The sequence below is a fragment of the Cherax quadricarinatus genome, chromosome 1 (assembly GCF_038502225.1).
Source record: "Cherax quadricarinatus isolate ZL_2023a chromosome 1, ASM3850222v1, whole genome shotgun sequence".
Taxonomy (NCBI): domain Eukaryota; kingdom Metazoa; phylum Arthropoda; class Malacostraca; order Decapoda; family Parastacidae; genus Cherax; species Cherax quadricarinatus.
The window spans coordinates 98,973,819-99,000,178 of record NC_091292.1 but is presented as its reverse complement, the minus strand read 5'-3'; positions in this window follow the sequence as shown (position 1 = coordinate 99,000,178).

Here is a 26,360-nt window from a genome sequence, read left to right as displayed (position 1 = left end):
TACACACAGGATATGTACACAGGATATACACACAGGATATATACACATAAGATATATACACAGGATATATACACAGGATATATACACAGGATATATACACATAGGATATATACACAGGATATATACACAGGATATATACACAGGATATATACACATAGGATATATACACAGGATATATACACAGGATATATACACATAGGATATATACACAGGATATATACACATTGGATATGTACACAGGATATATACACATAGGATATATACACAGGATATATACACAGGATATATACACATAGGATATATACACAGGATATATACACAGGATATATACACAGGATATATACACAGGATATATACACAGGATATATACACAGGATATATACACAGGATATATACACAGGATATATACTCCTCCCGGTGTATATATTCTGTGATATCTGGCTGCACGACGAACTGTTTGGGTTGCAACCTGGTTTGCAAGATGCTCATTTAGATCTGCAGTCACTTTTGCAACTGGATTCTTATAATATTTTGACACGATTCGCTTTTGACCCGATTTGAAATCTAAATATGTTGAAATTGGGGCCATCTTTTTAAAACACCCTCAGACTCTGCTCCACCATGAATCCTGGTCACAGACTGGGCCACAGGGGGGCGTTGACCCCCCCGAAACCCTCTTCAGGTATCCAGGTATATCATTGGTGAACCTAAATACATTGCAGATTGCGTAAAAAAAATTTCCAATTTCTGGACGATGTAAAATTACATCTGATAGCAGAAAGCTGTAATAGTGAAGATTAGTATCATATCTATATCTATATCTATATCAATATCTATATCTGTATCTATATCTATATCAATATCTATGTCTATATCTATATCTATATCTATATATATATATATATATCTATATATATATATATATATATATATATATATATATATATATATATATATATATATCTATATCTATATCTATATATATATATATATATCTATATCAATAATCCCTGACGTAATACAAGTAAACTGTGTGGCTTTTAGTGCCTTTTATTCGGTAGTCGAATCCTAAATGTTGAGCCCTAGCTCATGGTCCCAGCCTGCTTGGCTCAGCATTTTTTTGTGTTTGTCCACTGTTTCCGACCAAAAAAAATATTGGTAGAAGAACCAGTCTGCAATACTTCTTGGTCAGCCTGTCATGGGAAAGCTTTAAACCCGTGTGGTTTATTCAGCGCAAGGAGTGGTGAAGGCTCGATTTTTCCTTCCCTGGAGTGCCAGAGTGCTGGAGTGCCAAGAAAGGTATCACAGAACTGATTAGAATTAGAATGAGACGGTTTGACATGTGTCACCAGTGTACGGGTGTAAACCCACTCAGCAGGTGGTGAACCAACTTAGCAGGTGGTGAACCAACTCAGCAGGTGGTGAACCAACTCAGCAGGTGGTGAACCAACTTAGCAGGTGGTGAACCAACTCAGCAGGTGGTGAACCAACTCAGCAGGTGGTGAACCAACTTAGCAGGTGGTGAACCAACTTAGCAGGTGGTGAACCAACTCAGCAGGTGGTGAACCAACTCAGCAGGTGGTGAACCAACTCAGCAGGTGGTGAACCAACTTAGCAGGTGGTGAACCAACTCAGCAGGTGGTGAACCAACTCAGCAGGTGGTGAACCAACTCAGCAGGTGGTGAACCCATTCAGCAGGTGGTGAACCAACTCAGCAGGTGGTGAACCCACTCAGCAGGTGGTGAACCAACTCAGCAGGTGGTGAACCAACTCAGCAGGTGGTGAACCAACTCAGCAGGTGATGAACCAACTCAGCAGGTGGTGAACCAACTCAGCAGGTAGTGAACCAACTCAGCAGGTGGTGAACCAACTCAGCAGGTGGTGAACCAACTCAGCAAGTGGTGAACCAACTCAGCAGGTGGTGAACCAACTCAGCAGGTGGTGAACCAACTCAGCAGGTGGTGAACCAACTCAGCAGGTGGTGAACCAACTCAGCAGGTGGTGAACCAACTCAGCAGGTGGTGAACCAACTCAGCAGGTGGTAAACCAACTCAGCAGGTGGTGAACCAACTCAGCAGGTGGTGAACCAACTCAGCAGGTGGGGAACCAACTCAGCAGGTGGTGAACCAACTCAGCAGGTGGTGAACCAACTCAGCAGGTGGTGAACCAACTCAGTAGGTGGTGAACCAACTCAGCAGGTGGTGAACCAACTCAGCAGGTGGTGAACCAACTCAGCAGGTGGTGAACCAACTCAGCAGGTGGTGAACCAACTCAGCAGGTGGTGAACCAACTCAGCAGGTGGTGAACCAACTCAGCATGTGGTGAACCAACTCAGCATGTGGTGAACCAACTCAGCAGGTGGTGAACCAACTCAGCAGGTGGTGAACCAACTCAGCAGGTGGTGAACCAACTCAGCAGGTGGTGAACCAACTCAGCAGGTGGTGAACCAACTCAGCAGGTGGTAAACCAACTCAGCAGGTGGTGAACCAACTCAGCAGGTGGTGAACCAACTCAGCAGGTGGTGAACCAACTCAGCAGGTGGTGAACCAACTCAGCAGGTGGTGAACCAACTCAGCAGGTGGTGAACCAACTCAGCAGGTGGTGAACCAACTCAGCAGGTGGTGAACCAACTCAGCAGGTGGTGAACCAACTCAGCAGGTGGTGAACCAACTCAGCAGGTGGTGAACCAACTCAGCAGGTGGTAAACCAACTCAGCAGGTGGTAAACCAACTCAGCAGGTGGTGAACCAACTCAGCAGGTGGTGAACCAACTCAGCAGGTGGTGAACCAACTCAGCAGGTGGTGAACCAACTCAGCAGGTGGTGAACCAACTCAGCAGGTGGTGAACCAACTCAGCAGGTGGTGAACCAACTCAGCATGTGGTGAACCAACTCAGCATGTGGTGAACCAACTCAGCAGGTGGTGAACCAACTCAGCAGGTGGTGAACCAACTCAGCAGGTGGTGAACCAACTCAGCAGGTGGTGAACCAACTCAGCAGGTGGTGAACCAACTCAGCAGGTGGTAAACCAACTCAGCAGGTGGTGAACCCACTCAGCAGGTGGTGAACCAACTCAGCAGGTGGTGAACCAACTCAGCAGGTGGTGAACCAACTCAGCAGGTGGTGAACCAACTCAGCAGGTGGTGAACCAACTCAGCAGGTGGTGAACCAACTCAGCAGGTGGTGAACCAACTCAGCAGGTGGTGAACCAACTCAGCAGGTGGTGAACCAACTCAGCATGTGGTGAACCAACTCAGCAGGTGGTGAACCAACTCAGCAGGTGATAAACCAACTCAGCAGGTGGTAAACCAACTCAGCAGGTGGTGAACTAACTCAGCAGGTGGTGAACCAACTCAGCAGGTGGTGAACCAACTCAGCAGGTGGTGAACCAACTCAGCAGGTGGTGAACCAACTCAGCAGGTGGTGAACCAACTCAGCAGGTGGTGAACCAACTCAGCAGGTGGTAAACCAACTCAGCAGGTGATAAACCATCTCAGCAGGTGGTGAACCAACTCAGCAGGTGGTGAACCAACTCAGCAGGTGGTGAACCAACTCAGCAGGTGGTGAACCAACTCAGCAGGTGGTAAACCAACTCAGCAGGTGATAAACCAACTCAGCAGGTGTTGAACCAACTCAGCAGGTGGTAAACCAACTCAGCAGGTGATAAACCAACTCAGCAGGTGGTGAACCAACTCAGCAGGTGGTGAACCAACTCAGCAGGTGGTGAACCAACTCAGCAGGTGGTGAACCAACTCAGCAGGTGGTGAACCCACTCAGCAGGTGGTGAACCAACTCAGCAGGTGGTGAACCAACTCAGCAGGTAGTGAACCAACTCAGCAGGTGGTGAACCGACTCAGCAGGTGGTGAACCAACTCAGCAGGTGGTGAACCAACTCAGCAGGTGGTGAACCAACTCAGCAGGTGGTGAACCAACTCAGCAGGTGGTGAACCAACTCAGCAGGTGGTGAACCAACTCAGCAGGTGGTGAACCAACTCAGCAGGTGGTGAACCAACTCAGCAGGTGGTGAACCAACTCAGCAGGTGATAAACCATCTCAGCAGGTGGTGAACCAACTCAGCAGGTGGTGAACCAACTCAGCAGGTGGTGAACCAACTCAGCAGGTGGTGAACCAACTCAGCAGGTGGTGAACCAACTCAGCAGGTGGTGAACCAACTCAGCAGGTGGTAAAATCTGGGGTCTGGCTTTTATGGTATAAATATTCTGTATCGTAGTGTAAAGTACTCAGGTTCGAGTCCTGTTCTGGTCTGACATAAGTTTTGCAAATAATTTCACTCGTTTGCATGGTACACTCACTCAGTAGACGGCGAACTCACTCAGCAAGTAGCTATCTTGCTCAGCAGCTGCTGAGCAAGATAGTTGTACGCTCATTCAGTAGGTAATAAACTCACTCAGCAGGTGGCACTGAGGTGAGAGCTGGTACTGAGGTGGGAGCTGGTACTGAGGTGAGAGTTGGTACTGAGGTGGGAGCTGGCACTGAGGTGAGAGCTGGCACTGAGGTGAGAGTTGGTACTGAGGTGGGAGCTGGCACTGAGATGAGAGCTGGCACTGAGGTGAGAGTTGGTACTGAGGTGGGAGCTGGCACTGAGGTGAGAGCTGGCACTGAGATGACAGCTGGCACTGAGGTTAGAGCTGGTACTGAGGTGAGTGCTGGCACTGAGATGACAGCTGGCACTGAGGTGACAGCTGGCACTGAGGTGACAGCTGGCACTGAGGTTAGAGCTGGTACTGAGGTGAGTGCTGGCACTGAGATGACAGCTGGCACTGAGGTGAGAGCTGGTACTAAGGTGGGTGCTGGCACTGAGATGAGAGCTGGCACTGAGGTGAGAGCTGGCACTAAGGTGAAAGCTGGCACTGAGGTGAAAGCTGGCACTGGGATGAGAGCTGGTGCAGAGTGCCGTCCCGTGTCAGACAGGATCACTGTGAGATGACCAGACACACTCAAGGTGACAATTTCCGTCCATTCTGGAGCTGCAGACTAATAGAACAGGGAAATGAGGAAGGGGGCTAATACCCCCACCACCTTTTCACCCAGGTAATTACAACCCGGGGAAAGGCAGAGGAGGGAGGTGCGCTTAGTCCTGCCTCCTTCACCCTGGGATACACTAGCAACAGCACCAGGGGCGTAATATTAGAAGCTGGGATTGGCACCACCACTCGTGGGGCTACATGTTGCAACACGTTGCAACACATGTTGCAAAATCAGCACAATAACAACACTAATTTCGCACAAACACACCATGCAGGCAAGTACGTTGTAAATGTGTAATGCTGTCCCTGGTGGGCGAAACGTCTCTATAAATTGCCTTAAACCTCATAAATAACAACAAAAAGGCACAATACCGTGACTGGAACGATACACAAATAACCCGCACATAAAAGAGAGAAGCTTACGACGACGTTTCGGTCCGACTTGCTATACGAGCAACAAACAATCTTCAACACAGACAATGAAGAACAATCACAATGAGAACAATCACAGCAAGAATAATCACAACAAAAATAATCGCAATAACAGCATTCCACAACAATCACAATAAACAACAATCCCCAATAATCACAACAAGTACAATCCGCAACAATCACGAGTACAATTCGCAACAATCACAATAAGAACAATACACAACAATCCCATAAACAATAATATACATCAATCACAGCGAGTACAATCCATAACAATCACAATAACAACAATCCACATCTATCACAATAAATAACAATCCGTAACAATCACAATAAATAACAATCCGAGCTTCTCATGCTGAAGACAGTCTGGTATTTGCCTAAGAAAATCATTTTAATTAGAAACTCGCGTCACCTAATGGACTGTTTATGTTAGGGGGAAGAAAGAGTCTTTTGTGTTTGTAGGAGGCTAGGAGAGCCTACACTAATAGAACTCTTACCCAGGCTCTATAGAACCTGCTATTCCAGGCTCTGTAGAGCCTGTTATCCTAGGTTTCTGTAGAACCTGCTATCCCAACCTCTGTAGAACCTGTTATTCCGGCTCTGTAGGGCCTGTTATCCCGGCTCTGTAGAACCTGTTACCCCAGGATTTGTAGAACCTGCTATCCCAGCCTCTGTAGAACCTGTTATCCCGGCTCTGTAAAGCCTTTTATCCAAAGATCTGTAGAACCTGTTATCCTGGCTCTGTAGAACCTGTTATCCCAGGACCTGTAGAGCCTGTTATCCCAGGTTTCTGTAGAACCTGTTATCCAAGGCTCTGTAGAACCTGCTATCCATGGTTTTATATAACCTGTTATCCAAGGCTCTGTAGATCCTGTTATCCAAGGCTCTGTAGTACATGCTATCCAAGGCTCTATAGAACCTGTTATCCAAGGCTCTGTAGAACCTGCTATCTCAAGCTCTGTAGAACCTGTTACTCAAGGCTCTGTAGAACCTGCTATCCTAAGCTCTGTAGAACCTGCTATCCAAGGCTTTGTAGAATCTGCTAGCCAAGGCTCTGTAGAACCTGCTAGCCAAGGCTCTGTAGAACCTGTTATCCCAGGCTCTGTAGAACCTGCTAGCCAAGGCTCTGTAGAACCTGTTATCCAAGGCTCTGTAGAACCTGCTATCTCAAGCTCTGTAGAACCTGTTACTCAAGGCTCTGTAGAACCTGCTATCCTAAGCTCTGTAGAACCTGCTATCCAAGGCTTTGTAGAACCTGCTAGCCAAGGCTCTGTAGAGCCTGTTATCCCAGGCTCTGAAGAACCTGCTAGCCAAGGCTCTGTAGAACCTGCTAGCCAAGGCTCTGTAGAACCTGTTATCCCAGGCTCTGTAGAACCTGCTAGCCAAGGCTCTGTAGAACCTGTTATTCAAGGCTCTGTAGAACCTGCTAGCCAAGGCTCTGTAGAACCTGTTATCCCAGGCTCTGTAGAACCTGCTAGCCAAGGCTCTGTAGAACCTGTTATCCCAGGCTCTATAGAACCTGCTAGCCAAGGCTCTGTAGAACCTGTTATTCAAGGCTCTGTAGAACCTGCTAGCCAAGGCTCTGTAGAACCTGTTATCTAAAGCTCTGTAGAACCTGCTAGCCAAGGCTCTGTAGAACCTGTTATCCAAGGCTCTGTAGAACCTGCTAGCCAAGGCTCTGTAGAACCTGTTATCCAAAGCTCTGTAGAACCTGCTAGCCAAGGCTCTGTAAAACCTGTTATCCAAGGCTCTGTAGAACCTGCTAGCCAAGGCTCTGTAGAACCTGTTATCCAAGGCTCTGTAGAACCTGCTAGCAAAGGCTTTGAAGAAACTGTTATCCTTGGCTCTGTGGAACCTGTTATCCCAGCTGCACAAATTTTGTATCTTACATGTATCTTACATGTATCTTACATGTATCTTACATGTATCTTACATGTATCTTACATGTATTTAATATAAGTATTTATTATGTAACCTGAAGCTCAGCTGTTATTAGAAAATGAGAATTTTTTTGAGAATTTACACTCGACTGCTTATATATATTTTCTTATAAATTAAAATTTTGATTAATTTGAAATTTTTGTTTTATGTTGTACCTAAGGTAAACAAAAAATTAGATCAATATGTGACTGAGAAAGGTAGTGCGTGCAGACCTGCCTGGAATGGGCCAGTAGGCCTCCTGCAGTGCTCTGAAGTTTTGATGTGATTTTTGTGGGTTTGTTGTGAATTGTTCCAGCTACGGTATTGTGATTTTTATGAGTCAGTTGTGAATTGTTCCAGTCACGGTATTGTGACTTTGTAGGTTAATTGTGAATGGTTTCAGCCATTGTACCTCGTCTCTGTGGGTTACTTGTGAAGGGTTGCAACCACGGTATTGTGATATTTCTGCACTGTGTCGAGAATGAAGGAGTCTCTAAGGAGTCTCCCCATGACAACAGCTATAAGTCTCGCCTTCTGGTGAAGGTGTAGATACAGAAGAAGTGTTTCCCTACAGTGGAGGTTGAACGCTTTTACAATTTAAGAGCCATAAATTCTCTGAAAGAAATCGAGGGTGGTCACTCTTCCGGAAACTCTCACACATCTAATATATATATATATATATATATATATATATATATATATATATATATATATATATATATATATATATATATATATATATAGGTAGTAGGTTGGTAGACAGCAACCACCCAGGGAAGTACTACCGTCCTGCCAGATGACTGTGAAACAAAAACCTGTAACTGTTTTGCATGATGGTAGGATTGCTGGTTTTCTTTTTCTGTCTCATAAACACGCTAGATAACAGGGATATCTTGCTACTCCTACTTACACTTTGGTCACACTTCACAGACACGCACATGCATATATATATATATACATACATCTAGGTTTTTCACCTTATTCTAAATAGCTCTTGTTCTTTTTTATTTCTTCTATTGTCCATGGGGAAGTGGAAAAGAATCTTTCCTCCGTAAGCCATGCGTGTCGTATGAGGCGACTAAAATGCCGGGAGCAATGGGCTAGTAACCCCTTCTCCTGTATACATTTACTAAAAAAGAGAAGAAGAAAAACTTTATAAAACTGGGTTGTTTAAATGTGCGTGGATGTAGTGCGGATGACAAGAAACAGATGATTGCTGATGTTATGAATGAAAAGAAGTTGGATGTCCTGGCTCTAAGCGAAACAAAGCTGAAGGGGGTAGGAGAGTTTCAGTGGGGGGAAATAAATGGGATTAAATCTGGAGTATCTGAGAGAGTTAGAGCAAAGGAAGGGGTAGCAGTAATGTTAAATGATCAGTTATGGAAGGAGAAAAGAGAATATGAATGTGTAAATTCGAGAATTATGTGGATTAAAGTAAAGGTTGGATGCGAGAAGTGGGTCATAATAAGCGTGTATGCACCTGGAGAAGAGAGGAATGCAGAGGAGAGAGAGAGATTTTGGGAGATGTTAAGTGAATGTATAGGAGCCTTTGAACCAAGTGAGAGAGTAATTGTGGTAGGGGACCTGAATGCTAAAGTAGGAGAAACTTTTAGAGAGGGTGTGGTAGGTAAGTTTGGGGTGCCAGGTGTAAATGATAATGGGAGCCCTTTGATTGAACTTTGTATAGAAAGGGGTTTAGTTATAGGTAATACATATTTTAAGAAAAAGAGGATAAATAAGTATACACTATATGATGTAGGGCGAAATGACAGTAGTTTGTTGGATTATGTATTGGTAGATAAAAGACTGTTGAGTAGACTTCAGGATGTACATGTTTATCGAGGGGCCACAGATATATCAGATCACTTTCTAGTTGTAGCTACACTGAGAGTAAAAGGTAGATGGGATACAAGGAGAATAGAAGCATCAGGGAAGAGAGAGGTGAAGGTTTATAAACTAAAAGAGGAGGCAGTTAGGGTAAGATATAAACAGCTATTGGAGGATAGATGGGCTAATGAGAGCATAGGCAATGGGGTCGAAGAGGAATGGGGTAGGTTTAAAAATGTAGTGTTAGAGTGTTCAGCAGAAGTTTGTGGTTACAGGAAAGTGGGTGCAGGAGGGAAGAGGAGCGATTGGTGGAATGATGATGTAAAGAGAGTAGTAAGGGAGAAAAAGTTAGCATATGAGAAGTTTTTACAAAGTAGAAGTGATGCAAGGAGGGAAGAGTATATGGAGAAAAAGAGAGAGGTTAAGAGAGTGGTGAAGCAATGTAAAAAGAGAGCAAATGAGAGAGTGGGTGAGCTGTTATCAACAAATTTTGTTGAAAATAAGAAAAAGTTTTGGAGTGAGATTAACAAGTTAAGGAAGCCTAGAGAACAAATGGATTTGTCAGTTAAAAATAGGAGAGGAGAGTTATTAAATGGAGAGTTAGAGGTATTGGGAAGATGGAGGGAATATTTTGAGGAATTGTTAAATGTTGATGAAGATAGGGAAGCTGTGATTTCGTGTATAGGGCAAGGAGGAATAACATCTTGTAGGAGTGAGGAAGAGCCAGTTGTGAGTGTGGGGGAAGTTCGTGAGGCAGTAGGTAAAATGAAAGGGGGTAAGGCAGCCGGGATTGATGGGATAAAGATAGAAATGTTAAAAGCAGGTGGGGATATAGTTTTGGAGTGGTTGGTGCAATTATTTAATAAATGTATGGAAGAGGGTAAGGTACCTAGGGATTGGCAGAGAGCATGCATAGTTCCTTTGTATAAAGGCAAAGGGGATAAAAGAGAGTGCAAAAATTATAGGGGGATAAGTCTGTTGAGTGTACCTGGTAAAGTGTATGGTAGAGTTATAATTGAAAGAATTAAGAGTAAGACGGAGAATAGGATAGCAGATGAACAAGGAGGCTTTAGGAAAGGTAGGGGGTGTGTGGACCAGGTGTTTACAGTGAAACATATAAGTGAACAGTATTTAGATAAGGCTAAAGAGGTCTTTGTGGCATTTATGGATTTGGAAAAGGCGTATGACAGGGTGGATAGGGGGGCAATGTGGCAGATGTTGCAAGTGTATGGTGTAGGAGGTAGGTTACTGAAAGCAGTGAAGAGTTTTTACGAGGATAGTGAGGCTCAAGTTAGAGTATGTAGAAAAGAGGGAAATTTTTTCCCAGTAAAAGTAGGCCTTAGACAAGGATGTGTGATGTCACCGTGGTTGTTTAATATATTTATAGATGGGGTTGTAAGAGAAGTAAATGCGAGGGTCTTGGCAAGAGGCGTGGAGTTAAAAGATAAAGAATCACACACAAAGTGGGAGTTGTCACAGCTGCTCTTTGCTGATGACACTGTGCTCTTGGGAGATTCTGAAGAGAAGCTGCAGAGATTGGTGGATGAATTTGGTAGGGTGTGCAAAAGAAGAAAATTAAAGGTGAATACAGGAAAGAGTAAGGTTATGAGGATAACAAAAAGATTAGGTGATGAAAGATTGAATATCAGATTGGAGGGAGAGAGTATGGAGGAGGTGAACGTATTCAGATATTTGGGAGTGGACGTGTCAGCGGATGGGTCTATGAAAGATGAGGTGAATCATAGAATTGATGAGGGAAAAAGAGTGAGTGGTGCACTTAGGAGTCTGTGGAGACAGAGAACTTTGTCCTTGGAGGCAAAGAGGGGAATGTATGAGAGTATAGTTTTACCAACGCTCTTATATGGGTGTGAAGCATGGGTGATGAATGTTGCAGCGAGGAGAAGGCTGGAGGCAGTGGAGATGTCATGTCTGAGGGCAATGTGTGGTGTGAATATAATGCAGAGAATTCGTAGTTTGGAAGTTAGGAGGAGGTGCGGGATTACCAAAACTGTTGTCCAGAGGGCTGAGGAAGGGTTGTTGAGGTGGTTCGGACATGTAGAGAGAATGGAGCGAAACAGAATAACTTCAAGAGTGTATCAGTCTGTAGTGGAAGGAAGGCGGGGTAGGGGTCGGCCTAGGAAGGGTTGGAGGGAGGGGGTAAAGGAGGTTTTGTGTGCGAGGGGCTTGGACTTCCAGCAGGCATGCGTGAGCGTGTTTGATAGGAGTGAATGGAGACAAATGGTTTTTAATACTTGACGTGCTGTTGGAGTGTGAGCAAAGTAACATTTATGAAGGGATTCAGGGAAACCGGCATGCCGGACTTGAGTCCTGGAGATGGGAAGTACAGTGCCTGCACTCTGAAGGAGGGGTGTTAATGTTGCAGTTTAAAAACTGTAGTGTAAAGCACCCTTCTGGCAAGACAGTGATGGAGTGAATGATGGTGAAAGTTTTTCTTTTTCGGGCCACCCTGCCTTGGTGGGAATCGGCCAGTGTGATAATAATAATAATAAGAAAATATATATATATATATATATATATATATATATATATATATATATATATATATATATATATATATATATATATATATATATATATATATATATATATATATATATATATATATATATATATATAAGGTAGTAGGTTGGTAGACAGCAACCACCCAGGGAAGTACTACCGTCCTGCCAGATGACTGTGAAACAAAAACCTGTAACTGTTTTGCATGATGGTAGGATTGCTGGTTTCTTTTTCTGTCTCATAAACACGCTAAGATAACAGGGATATCTTGCTACTCCTACTTACACTTTGGTCACACTTCACAGACACGCACATGCATATATATATATACATACATCTAGGTTTTTCTCCTTTTTCTAAATAGCTCTTGTTCTTTTTTATTTCTTCTATTGTCCATGGGGAAGTGGAAAAGAATCTTTCCTCCGTAAGCCATGCGTGTCGTATGAGGCGACTAAAATGCCGGGAGCAATGGGCTAGTAACCCCTTCTCCTGTATACAATTACTAAAAAAGAGAAGAAGAAAAACTTTATAAAACTGGGTTGCTTAAATGTGCGTGGATGTAGTGCGGATGACAAGAAACAGATGATTGCTGATGTTATGAATGAAAAGAAGTTGGATGTCCTGGCCCTAAGCGAAACAAAGCTGAAGGGGGTAGGAGAGTTTCAGTGGGGGGAAATAAATGGGATTAAATCTGGAGTATCTGAGAGAGTTAGAGCAAAGGAAGGGGTAGCAGTAATGTTAAATGATCAGTTATGGAAGGAGAAAAGAGAATATGAATGTGTAAATTCAAGAATTATGTGGATTAAAGTAAAGGTTGGATGCGAGAAGTGGGTCATAATAAGTGTGTATGCACCTGGAGAAGAGAGGAATGCAGAGGAGAGAGAGAGATTTTGGGAGATGTTAAGTGAATGTATAGGAGCCTTTGAACCAAGTGAGAGAGTAATTGTGGTAGGGGACTTGAATGCTAAAGTAGGAGAAACTTTTAGAGAGGGTGTGGTAGGTAAGTTTGGGGTGCCAGGTGTAAATGATAATGGGAGCCCTTTGATTGAACTTTGTATAGAAAGGGGTTTAGTTATAGGTAATACATATTTTAAGAAAAAGAGGATAAATAAGTATACACTATATGATGTAGGGCGAAATGACAGTAGTTTGTTGGATTATGTATTGGTAGATAAAAGACTGTTGAGTAGACTTCAGGATGTACATGTTTATAGAGGGGCCACAGATATATCAGATCACTTTCTAGTTGTAGCTACACTGAGAGTAAAAGGTAGATGGGATACAAGGAGAATAGAAGCATCAGGGAAGAGAGAGGTGAAGGTTTATAAACTAAAAGAGGAGGCAGTTAGGGTAAGATATAAACAGCTATTGGAGGATAGATGGGCTAATGAGAGCATAGGCAATGGGGTCGAAGAGGTATGGGGTAGGTTTAAAAATGTAGTGTTAGAGTGTTCAGCAGAAGTTTGTGGTTACAGGAAAGTGGGTGCAGGAGGGAAGAGGAGCGATTGGTGGAATGATGATGTAAAGAGAGTAGTAAGGGAGAAAAAGTTAGCATATGAGAAGTTTTTACAAAGTAGAAGTGATGCAAGGAGGGAAGAGTATATGGAGAAAAAGAGAGAAGTTAAGAGAGTGGTGAAGCAATGTAAAAAGAGAGCAAATGAGAGAGTGGGTGAGATGTTATCAACAAATTTTGTTGAAAATAAGAAAAAGTTTTGGAGTGAGATTAACAAGTTAAGAAAGCCTAGAGAACAAATGGATTTGTCAGTTAAAAATAGGAGAGGAGAGTTATTAAATGGAGAGTTAGAGGTATTGGGAAGATGGAAGGAATATTTTGAGGAATTGTTAAATGTTGATGAAGATAGGGAAGCTGTGATTTCGTGTATAGGGCAAGGAGGAATAACATCTTGTAGGAGTGAGGAAGAGCCAGTTGTGAGTGTGGGGGAAGTTCGTGAGGCAGTAGGTAAAATGAAAGGGGGTAAGGCAGCCGGGATTGATGGGATAAAGATAGAAATGTTAAAAGCAGGTGGGGATATAGTTTTGGAGTGGTTGGTGCAATTATTTAATAAATGTATGGAAGAGGGTAAGGTACCTAGGGATTGGCAGAGAGCATGCATAGTTCCTTTGTATAAAGGCAAAGGGGATAAAAGAGAGTGCAAAAATTATAGGGGGATAAGTCTGTTGAGTGTACCTGGTAAAGTGTATGGTAGAGTTATAATTGAAAGAATTAAGAGTAAGACGGAGAATAGGATAGCAGATGAACAAGGAGGCTTTAGGAAAGGTAGGGGGTGTGTGGACCAGGTGTTTACAGTGAAACATATAAGTGAACAGTATTTAGATAAGGCTAAAGAGGTCTTTGTGGCATTTATGGATTTGGAAAAGGCGTATGACAGGGTGGATAGGGGGGCAATGTGGCAGATGTTGCAAGTGTATGGTGTAGGAGGTAGGTTACTGAAAGCAGTGAAGAGTTTTTACGAGGATAGTGAGGCTCAAGTTAGAGTATGTAGGAAAGAGGGAAATTTTTTCCCAGTAAAAGTAGGCCTTATACAAGGATGTGTGATGTCACCGTGGTTGTCTAATATATTTATAGATGGGGTTGTAAGAGAAGTAAATGCGAGGGTCTTGGCAAGAGGCGTGGAGTTAAAAGATAAAGAATCACACACAAAGTGGGAGTTGTCACAGCTGCTCTTTGCTGATGACACTGTGCTCTTGGGAGATTCTGAAGAGAAGTTGCAGAGATTGGTGGATGAATTTGGTAGGGTGTGCAAAAGAAGAAAATTAAAGGTGAATACAGGAAAGAGTAAGGTTATGAGGATAACAAAAAGATTAGGTGACGAAAGATTGAATATCAGATTGGAGGGAGAGAGTATGGAGGAGGTGAACGTATTCAGATATTTGGGAGTGGACGTGTCAGCGGATGGGTCTATGAAAGATGAGGTGAATCATAGAATTGATGAGGGAAAAAGAGTGAGTGGTGCACTTAGGAGTCTGTGGAGACAAAGAACTTTGTCCTTGGAGGCAAAGAGGGGAATGTATGAGAGTATAGTTTTACCAACGCTCTTATATGGGTGTGAAGCGTGGGTGATGAATGTTGCAGCGAGGAGAAGGCTGGAGGCAGTGGAGATGTCATGTCTGAGGGCAATGTGTGGTGTGAATATAATGCAGAGAATTCGTAGTTTGGAAGTTAGGAGGAGGTGCGGGATTACCAAAACTGTTGTCCAGAGGGCTGAGGAAGGGTTGTTGAGGTGGTTCGGACATGTAGAGAGAATGGAGCGAAACAGAATGACTTCAAGAGTGTATCAGTCTGTAGTGGAAGGAAGGCGGGGTAGGGGTCGGCCTAGGAAGGGTTGGAGGGAGGGGGTAAAGGAGGTTTTGTGTGCGAGGGGCTTGGACTTCCAGCAGGCATGCGTGAGCGTGTTTGATAGGAGTGAATGGAGACAAATGGTTTTTAATACTTGACGTGCTGTTGGAGTGTGAGCAAAGTAACATTTATGAAGGGATTCAGGGAAACCGGCAGGCCGGACTTGAGTCCTGGAGATGGGAAGTACAGTGCCTGCACTCTGAAGGAGGGGTGTTAATGTTGCAGTTTAAAAACTGTAGTGTAAAGCACCCTTCTGGCAAGACAGTGATGGAGTGAATGCTGGTGAAAGTTTTTCTTTTTCGGGCCACCCTGCCTTGGTGGGAATCGGCCGGTGTGATACTAATAAAAAAAAAATATAATATATATATATATACATATATATAATATATATATATATATATATATATATATATATATATATATATATATATATATATATACATATATACATACAAACATGTGTGTGTTTGTTTGTGGGCGTGTTAAATTTATTGAGTATGAAATCTCTCTCTCCCTCCCTCTCTCTCTCTCTCTCTCTCTCTCTCTCTCTCTCTCTCTCTCTCTCTCTCTCTCTCTCTCTCTCTGTGCTGACTCTAAAATCTAATGCACAGAACCAATATAAAGACTTCTCGTAACTTAATAACAAACTTGGCTGGAGTTTTTCATTATTAACTATAGACCAAGACGACACTTTGTTGACATCACAGGTCAGTCACAGGTCAGTCACAGGTCAGACGAAACCTCCGTGGAGAATTAGACAGATGAGCAACACCTGGGTATCTTCAGACGTTTCGCCAACCCAGTGGCTTTCTGAATTCAAAAGAGAGATGATATCTGAGGACAGTAGAAGATGAGATTATCAGTCCCTTAGCCTGGCAGACCTATACGTAGAAAAGAATGGAAGATGAAGTAATCAGTCCCTGAGCCTTGTAAAGGAGAGTGGAAGAGAAGGTATTCAGTCCCTCTGCCTGGAAGCCTGTGTACAATACCTAAGTATTGATGAATCTGAAGCATAGACAGGGCTCCTATGTACTGAAGTCAGATGAGGTGTAACAGTTGAAGACACGTCACTATTGGGCGGGAATCATTAGTGTAAGTCGTCTTCAAGATCTGGGTCAGTGTTTGGTAAATATTGTATGTTGAGGGAGCTGTTCTAACATCTTTATCACTTCCCTTAACACCATCATCACTTCCATAAAGCCCCTCTTCCTCTTTTTAATTATAACTTCTCACACCTCTGATTTCACACCCTCCATACTACCATAACCCAGACCCCTTCCACGTACCTCCTTCCTCCATTTTATATACTCCACTTCCTCCACTCGCATCTCTCTCACATTTCTATATATTTCACACGCACACCCACTCCTTTCACTGTGCTATTCCCGACCTCTCTACCCCAGACGAAACAAAAGAGCCCTCACTAATGATGGCACTCTTCAAGGCCCTTGTACTCTCTCGTCTAGAATATTGCTCTGTGCTCACCACCCTTTTCAAGGCAGGAGAGATATCCCGGCTACAAAGTATTCAGAGATCATTAACTGCCCTCACAGCATCGTTAAGACACTTAATATACAGGGGAACGACTAACAGCACTCAGAATGCACTCTCTTGAACGAAGATGAGAAAGTCAGCTGATGATCTACACATGGATAAAAAATGCTGGAAAAGCCAAGTACTTCAATGTACACGTTGCCATAACTACTAACTGGAGTAAGAGAGACACAGGGAAAAGCAGAGATGAAAGACTCTCTGGGAAAGTGTAAAATACATGCACTGAGAAGCAGCGGTGGATGAAGGAGAATTCGGGAAGGTTGTGTCAACAATCATGGTCCACTCGTCGAGTGTCCAACAAGACGTGTAGAAAAGAGATCACAAGAAGAAGAAGAAGAAGAAGAAGAAGAAGAAGAAGAAGAAGAAGAAGAAGAAGAAGAAGAAGAAGAAGAAGAAGAAGAAGAAGAAGAAGAAGAAGAAGAAACAGAAGAAAAAGAAAATGAAAAAGAAAAGGAAAAGTAAGAGCAAGAACAACCACAACACAGTCTTCTCACAAGCAAGCAGCACTGGTGATTTTCCCTGGAGCGTGTGTGGCCGCCTCGCTCTGCCCAAGACAACATCTTCACTACTTACGTTATCTACTAAGCAGACTCAACCCAAAACAAACAGCATCCCTTGAAAACCCATCTCCTACATGTATTAGCAACAAGACGCCACTCCTTTGACTCCTCCACTCCGCCAGGGTTAAAAACCTTCCTTTTAAAGAGCAGAGATCAAAGAGAGAGAGAGAGAGAGAGAGAGAGAGAGAGAGAGAGAGAGAGAGAGAGAAGCAAGAAGAGATGCTAGATCCCCTCATCCCGTGGGGAAATTTACCGACCTCAAACACAGATAAGATGTATCCAACCCTAAATGCAGCAGCATCGCCTTGGGTTATTACTACTCGATCCGTCGTCTCATCCAATTGTGCGCACCTGGTTGTGTCTGTGAGAGGGGTCGAATCTCAGCTCCTGGTCCCACCTCGTCAAGAATTGACTGACATTTACATCCATGTGAGCGAGGCGATGTAATTCCCAAGTCGTTGAGGAACTAAGTAAAATCAAAAGCTTAAATAAATTAATATATAATATTAAGTTAAAAAAATTGCGATTCACTACGAAAAGAGAAATGCAAAATAAAGAGGGAAAAGGGAAGCACAAAATATGATAAACTAGTGAAATTTAGAGGTGAAAAAAACGAAAGAAATACTTGATAGGGGAAATTTAGAACTAAAGCCAAAGAGACAAGAATGTTAGGAAGACTGAACATGAAACAAGGAGATAAGAATGTTAGGAAGACTGGACATGAAACAAGGAGATAAGAATGTTAGGAAGACTGAACATGAAACAAGGAGATAAGAATGTTAGGAAGACTGAACATGAAACAAGGAGATAAGAATGTTAGGAAGACTGAACATGAAACAAGAAGATAAGAATGTTAGGAAGACTGAACATGAAACAAGGAGATAAGAATGTTAGGAAGACTGAACATGAAACAAGGAGATAAGAATGTTAGGAAGACTGAACATGAAACAAGGAGATAAGAATGTTAAGAAGACTGAACATGAAACAAGGACAAAACCGACCACAGACTCGACGAGAATACAAAGAACAAGCAACAACACACGTAAATAAGAACACTTTTAGGAGCCAAAGTAAACATCACCTACCTCTGTGACATCACATTACTCTGTGACATCACCTAACTCTGTGACATCACCTAACTCTGTGACATCACCTAACTCTGTGACATCACATTACTCTGTGACATCACCTAACTCTGTGACATCACATTACTCTGTGACATCACCTAACTCTGTGACATCACCTAACTTTGTGACATCACCTAACTCTGTGACATCACCTACCTCTGTGACATCACATTACTCTGTGACATCACCTAACTCTGTGACATCACCTAACTCTGTGACATCACCTAACTCTGTGACATCACCTAACTCTGTGACATCACCTAACTCTGTAACATCACATTACTCTGTGACATCACCTAACTCTGTGACATCACCTAACTCTGTGACATCACCTAACTCTGTGACATCACCTAACTCTGTGACATCACCTAACTCTGTGACATCACCTAACTCTGTAACATCACATTACTCTGTGACATCACCTAACTCTGTGACATCACCTAACTCTGTGACATCACCTAACTCTGTAACATCACATTACTCTGTGACATCACCTAACTCTGTGACATCACCTAACTCTGTGACATCACCTAACTCTGTAACATCACATTACTCTGTGACATCACCTAACTCTGTGGCATCACCTAACTCTGTGACATCACATTACTCTGTGACATCACCTAACTCTGTGACATCACCTAACTCTGTAACATCACATTACTCTGTGACATCACCTAACTCTATAACATCACATTACTCTGTGACATCACCTAACTCTGTAACATCACATTACTCTGTGACATCACCTATCTCTGTGACATCACATTACTCTGTGACATCACCTAACTCTGTGACATCACCTAACTCTGTGACATCACCTAACTCTGTAACATCACATTACTCTGTGACATCACCTAACTCTGTGGCATCACCTAACTCTGTGACATCACATTACTCTGTGACATCACCTAACTCTGTGACATCACCTAACTCTGTGACATCACATTACTCTGTGACATCACCTAACTCTGTGACATCACCTAACTCTGTGACATCACATTGCTCTGTGACATCACCTAACTCTGTGGCATCACCTAACTCTGTGACATCACATTACTCTGTGCCATCACCTAACTCTGTGACATCACCTAACTCTGTGACATCACCTAACTCTGTGACTCACCTAACTCTGTGACATCACCTAACTCTGTGACATCACCTAACTCTGTGACATCATCTAACTCTGTGACATCACCTAACTCTGTGACATCACATTACTCTGTGACATCACCTAACTATGTGACATCACCTAACTCTGTGACATCACCTAACTCTGTGACATCACCTAACTCTGTGACATCACCTACCTCTGTGACATCACCTAACTCTGTAACATCACCTAACTCTGTGACATCACCTAACTCTGTGACATCACCTAACTCTGTGACATCACCTAACTCTGTGGCATCACCTGACTCTGTGACATCACATTACTCTGTGACATCACCTAACTCTGTGGCATCACCTAACTCTGTGACATCACCTAACTCTGTCAGGTCACCTAACTCTGTGACATAACCTAACTCTGTGGCATCACCTAACTCTGTGACATCACCTAACTCTGTGGCATCGCCTAGTTCTGTGACATCACCTAACTCTGTGGCATCGCCTAGTTCTGTGACATCACCTAACTCTGTGACATCACCTAACTCTGTGGCATCACCTAACTCTGTGACATCGTCTAGTTCTGTGACATCACCTAACTTTGTGACATCACCTAACTCTGTCAGGTCACCTAACTCTGTGACATCACCTAACTCTGTGACATCTTCTAACTCTGTAACATCACCTAACCCTGTGGCATCATCTAATTCTGTGGCATCACCTGACTCTGTCAGATCACCTAACTCTGTGACATCATCTGACTCTGTGACATCACCTAACACTGTGGCATCACCTAACTCTGTGGCATCACTTAACTCTGTAACACCACATAATTATCCCAGTGGTATCACCTAACTTTGTGGCATCACCTAAGTCTGTAACATCACCTAACTGTGACATCGCCTAACTCTGGACATCACCTAACTCTGTGACATCACCTAACTCTGTGATATCACCTAACTCTTGACATCACCTAACTCTGGACATCACCTAACTCTGTAACATCACCTAACTCTGTGGCATCACCTAATTTTGTAACATCACCTAACTGTGTGTCATCACCTAACTCTGTAACATCACCTAACTCTGTGACATCACCTAACTCTGTGGCATCACCTAACTCTGTGACGTCACCTAACTCTGTGACATCACCTAACTCTGTGACATCACTTAACTTTGTAGCATCACCTAACTCTGTAACATCACCTAACTCTGTGACATCATCTAACTCTGTAATATCACCTAACTCTGTGGCATCACCTAACTCTGTGACATCACCTGACTGTGACACAACATAACTCTAGACATCACGTAACTCTGTGACACCACCTAACTCTGTGACATCACCTAACTCTGTGACATCACCTAACTCTGTGACATCACCCAACTCTGTGACATCACCTAACTCTGTGACATCGCCAAACTCTGTGACATCTAACTCTATAACATCACCTAACTCTGTGGCGTCACCTAACTCTGTGACATCACCTAACTCTGTGACATCACCCAACTCTGTGACATCACCTAACTCTGTGACATCACCAAACTCTGTGACATCATCTAACTCTGTAACATCACATAACTCTGTGGCATCACCTAATTCTGTGACATCACCTGACTCTGTGACACCATCTAACTTTGGACATCACCTAACTCTGTGACATAACCTAAGTCAGTGGCATCACCTAACTCTGTGACATCACCTAACTCAGTGACATCACCTAACTCAGTGACATCTGTAAACATGAGCATCCACAGCAAATTCAATTAAGACCATCGTTGTGGGAGGAAAGTCGTCTTCTCTGGTCCGGGACCGAAGTCACGTTCTCAGCTCAATAAAATATTAATGAAGGAATTACTTAATTAGCCAATTATAAAAAAGAGGTCTCTTTAATAGATCATTAATAGAGAAAAGAGAGTTGAGGTGATGGTTAGCGAGATGCTGGTGTTAAGGAGTGTTATTGATGGTGTTAGATGTGTTACTGGTGGTGTTACTGATGGTGTTATGGTGTGTTACTGGTGGTGCTACTGACGGGGTTAGGGTGTGTTACTGGTGGTGTTACTGATGGTGTTAGGTTGTGTTACTGGTGGTGTTATTGATGGTGTTAGATGTGTTACTGGTGGTGTTACTGATGGTATTAGGGTGTGTTACTGGTGGTGTTATTGATGGTGTTAGGTTGTGTTACTGGTGGTGTTACTGATGGTGTTAGGGTGTGTTACTGGTGGTGTTACTGATGGTGTTAGGGTGTGTTACTGGTGGTGTTACTGATGGTGTTAGGATGTGTTACTGGTGGTGTTACTGATGGTGCTATGGTGTGTTACTGGTGGTGTTACTGATGGTGTTAGGGTGTGTTACTGGCGGTGTTACTGATGATGTTAGGGTGTGTTACTGGTGGTGTTACTGATGGTGTTATGGTGTGTTACTGGTGGTGTTACTGATGGTGTTATGGTGTGTTACTGGTGGTGTTATTGATGGTGTTAGGTTGTGTTACTGGTGGTGTTACTGATGGTGTTAGGGTGTGTTACTGGTGGTGTTACTAATGGTGTTAGGGTGTCTTACTGGTGGTGTTACTGATGGTGTTAGGATGTGTTACTGGTGATGTTACTGATGGTGTTAGGGTGTGCTACTGGTGGTGTTACTGAGGGTGTTAGTGTGTGTTACTGGCGGTGTTACTGATGGTGTTAGGTTGTGTTACTGGTGGTGTTAGGGTGTGTTACTGGTGGTGTTACTGATGGTGTTAGGGTGTGTTGCTGGTGGTGTTACTGATGGTGTTAGGGTGCGTTACTGGTGGTGTTACTGATGGTGTTAGGGTGTGTTACTGGTGGTGTTACTGATGGTGTTAGGGTGTGTTACTGGTGGTGTTACTGATGGTGTTAGGTTGTGTTACTGGTGGTGTTAGGGTGTGTTACAGGTGGTGTTACTGATGGTGTTAGGTTGTGTTACTGGTGGTGTTAGGGTGTGTTCCTGGTGGTGTTACTGATGGTGTTAGGGTGTGTTACTGGTGGTGTTACTGATGGTGTTAGGTTGTGTTACTGGTGGTGTTAGGGTGTGTTCCTGGTGGTGTTACTGATGGTGTTAGGGTGTGTTACTGGTGGTGTTACTGATGGTGTTAGGGTGCGTTCCTGGTGGTGTTACTGATGGTGTTTGGGTGTGTTACTGGTGGTGTTACTGATGGTGTTAGGGTGTGTTACTGGTGGTGTTACTGATGGTGATAGGTTGTGTTACTGGTGGTGTTAGGGTGTGTTACTGGTGGTGTTACTGGTGGTGTTACTGATGGTGTTAGGGTGTGTTACTGGTGGTGTTACTGATGGTGCTAGGGTGTGTTACTGGTGGTGTTACTGATGGTGTTAGGTTGTGTTACTGGTGGTGTTAGGGTGTGTTACTGGTGGTGTTACTGATGGTGTTAGGGTGTTTTACTGGTGGTGTTACTGATGGTGTTAGGGTGTGTTACTGGTGGTGTTACTGATGGTGTTAGGGTGTGTTACTGGTGGTGTTACTGATGGTGTTAGGGTGTGCTACTGGTGGTGTTACTGATGGTGTTAGGGTGTGTTACTGGTGGTGTTACTGAAGGTGTTAGGGAGTGTTACTGGTGGTGTTACTGATAGTGTTAAGGTGTGTTACTGGTGGTGTTACTGATGGTGTTAGGGTGTGCTACTGGTGGTGTTACTGATGGTGTTAGGGTGTTACTGATGGTGTTAGGTTGTGTTACTGGTGGTGTTACTGATGGTGTTAGGGTGTGTTACTGGTGGTGTTACCGAAGGTGTTAGGGAGTGTTACTGGTGGTGTTACTGATGGTGTTAGGGTGTTACTGGTGGTGTTACTGATGGTGTTGGGGTGTGTTGCTGGTGGTGTTACCGAAGGTGTTAGGGTGTGTTGCTGGAGATATTGTGTGTATTATAGTGTTATTGACGGTGTTAGCGTGTTAACTGGTGTTACTAAAAGTTTATTACTCTTACTACTACTACTACTACTACTTCTCCTACTATTACTGCGACCACCACGACTACTACTACTACGACCACTACTACTACTACGACCACTACTACTACTACTACGACCACTACTAGTACTGCGACCACCATTACTACTACTACGACCACTACTACTACCACGACTACTACTACTACTGCGACCACCACTACTACTACTGCGACCACCACTACTACTACTACGACCACTACTACTACTACGACCCCTACTGCTACTGCGACCACCACTACTACTACTACGACCACTACTACTACTACGACCACTACTACTACTGCGATCACCACTACTACTACAACGACCACTACTACTACGACCACTACTACTACTGCGATCACCACTACTACTACAACGACCACTACTACTACGACCACTACTACTACTACGACCACTACTGCTACTACGACCACTACTACTACTGCGACCACCACTATTACTACTACGACCACTACTACTACTACGACCACTACTACTACTGCGACCACCACTGCTACTACTACTACGACCACTAGTACTACAACGACCAATACTACTACTACCATGACTACTACAACGACCATCACTACTATTACATTTCTGACCAATTTTCTATTTTCTCTCCATTACCTCGTTCAGTGTTGAGTTGATGACAGTAAAGGAATTAATTAAACGCCACTGATAGTTTATGTTCATCACTTTTGCGTTATTTGTGAGTTGTTAACGAGTGTGATGGGAGACAGTGGCTGGTGGTGAGTTGTTAACGAGTGTTATCGGAGATACAGTGGCTGGTGGTGAGTTATTAACGAGTGTTTTCGGAGATACAGTGGCTGGTGGTGAGTTGTTAACGAGTGCAGTGAGAGACACAGTGGCTGGTGGTGAGTTATTAACGAGTGTGATGGGAGATATAGTGGCTGGTGGTGAGTTGTTAACGAGTGTGGTGAGAGACACAGTGGCTGGTGGTGAGTTATTAACGAGTGTGATGGGAGATATAGTGGCTGGTGGTGAATTGTTAACGAGTGTGATGAGAGACACAGTGGCTGGTGGTGAGTTATTAACGAGTGTGATGGGAGATACAGTGGCTGGTGGTGAATTGTTAACGAGTGTGATGAGAGATACAGTGGCTGGTGGTGAGTTGTTAACGAGTGTGATGAGAGATACAGTGGCTGGTGGTGAGTTGTTAACGAGTGTGATGAGAGATACAGTGGCTGGTGGTGAGTTGTTAACGAGTGTGATGAGAGATACAGTGGCTGGTGGTGAGTTGATAACGAGTGTGATGAGAGATACAGTGGCTGGTGGTGAGTTGTTAACGAGTGTGATGAGAGATACAGTGGCTGGTGGTGAGTTGTTAACGAGTGTGATGAGAGATATAGTGGCTGGTGGTGAGTTGTTAACGAGTGTGATGAGAGATATAGTGGCTGGTGGTGAGTTGTTAACGAGTGTGATGAGAGATACAGTGGCTGGTGGTGAGTTGTTAACGAGTGTGATGGGAGACACAGTGGCTGGTGGTGAGTTATTAACGAGTGTGATGAGAGATACAGTGACTGGTGGTGAGTTGTTAACGAGTGTGATGAGAGATACAGTGGCTGATGGTGAGTTGTTAACGAGTGTGATGGAAGATACAGTGGCTGGTGGTGAGTTGTTAACGAGTGTGATGAGAGATACAGTGGCTGGTGGTGAGTTGTTAACGAGTGTGATGAGAGATACAGTGACTGGTGGTGAGTTGTTAACGAGTGTGATGAGAGATACAGTGGCTGGTGGTGAGTTGTTAACGAGTGTGATGGAAGATACAGTGGCTGGTGGTGAGTTATTAACGAGTGTGATGAGAGATACAGTGACTGGTGGTGAGTTGTTAACGAGTGTGATGAGAGATACAGTGGCTGGTGGTGAGTTGTTAACGAGTGTGATGAGAGATACAGTGGCTGGTGGTGAGTTGTTAACGAGTGTGATGAGAGATACAGTGACTGGTGGTGAGTTGTTAACGAGTGTGATGAGAGATACAGTGACTGGTGGTGAGTTGTTAACGAGTGTGATGAGAGATATAGTGACTGGTGGTGAGTTGTTAACGAGTGTGATGAGAGATATAGTGACTGGTGGTGAGTTGTTAACGAGTGTGATGAGAGATACAGTGGCTGGTGGTGAGTTGATAACGAGTGTGATGAGAGATACAGTGACTGGTGGTGAGTTGATAACGAGTGTGATGAGAGATACAGTGGCTGGTGGTGCAAGAATGACGTAGTTGTGAGTCAGAGTGAAATGTAATAGATACCGAGTGAAAGTGAAGTACAGGGTGAGAGTAAGGAAGAATAAGAAAGCGAGAGAGAGAGAGAGAGAGAGAGTGAGAGAGAGAGAGAGAGAGAGAGAGAGAGAGAGAGAGAGAGAGAGAGAGAGAGAGAGAGAGAGAGAGAGAGAGGGAGGGAGGGAGGGAGGGTGAGTGAAGACGACCACAGCTACAGCATACAGGTCGTAACGACCACAAGTAGGGCATACAGGTGGTGACGATCATAGGTAAGGCACACAGGTGGTAACGATCACAGGTAAGGCACACAGGTGGTAACGATCACAGGTAAGGCACACAGGTGGTAACGATCACAGGTAAGACACACAGGTGGTAACGATCACAGGTAAGGCACACAGGAGGTAAGGATCACAGGTAAGGCACACAAGTGGTGACGATCACAGGTAAGGCACACAGGTGGTGACGATCACAGATAAGGCACACAGGTGGTGACGATCACAGATAAGTCACACAAGTGGTGACGATCACAGGTAAGGCACACAGGTGGTGACAATCACAGGTAAGGCACACAGGTGGTAACGATCACAGGTAAGGCACACAGGTGGTAACGACCACAGGTAAGGCACACAGGTGGTGACGATCACAGGTAAGGCACACAGGTGGTAACGATCACAGGTAAGGCACACAGGTGGTAACGACCACAGGTAAGGCACACAGGTGGTGACGATCACAGGTAAGGCACACAGGTGGTGACGACCACAGGTAA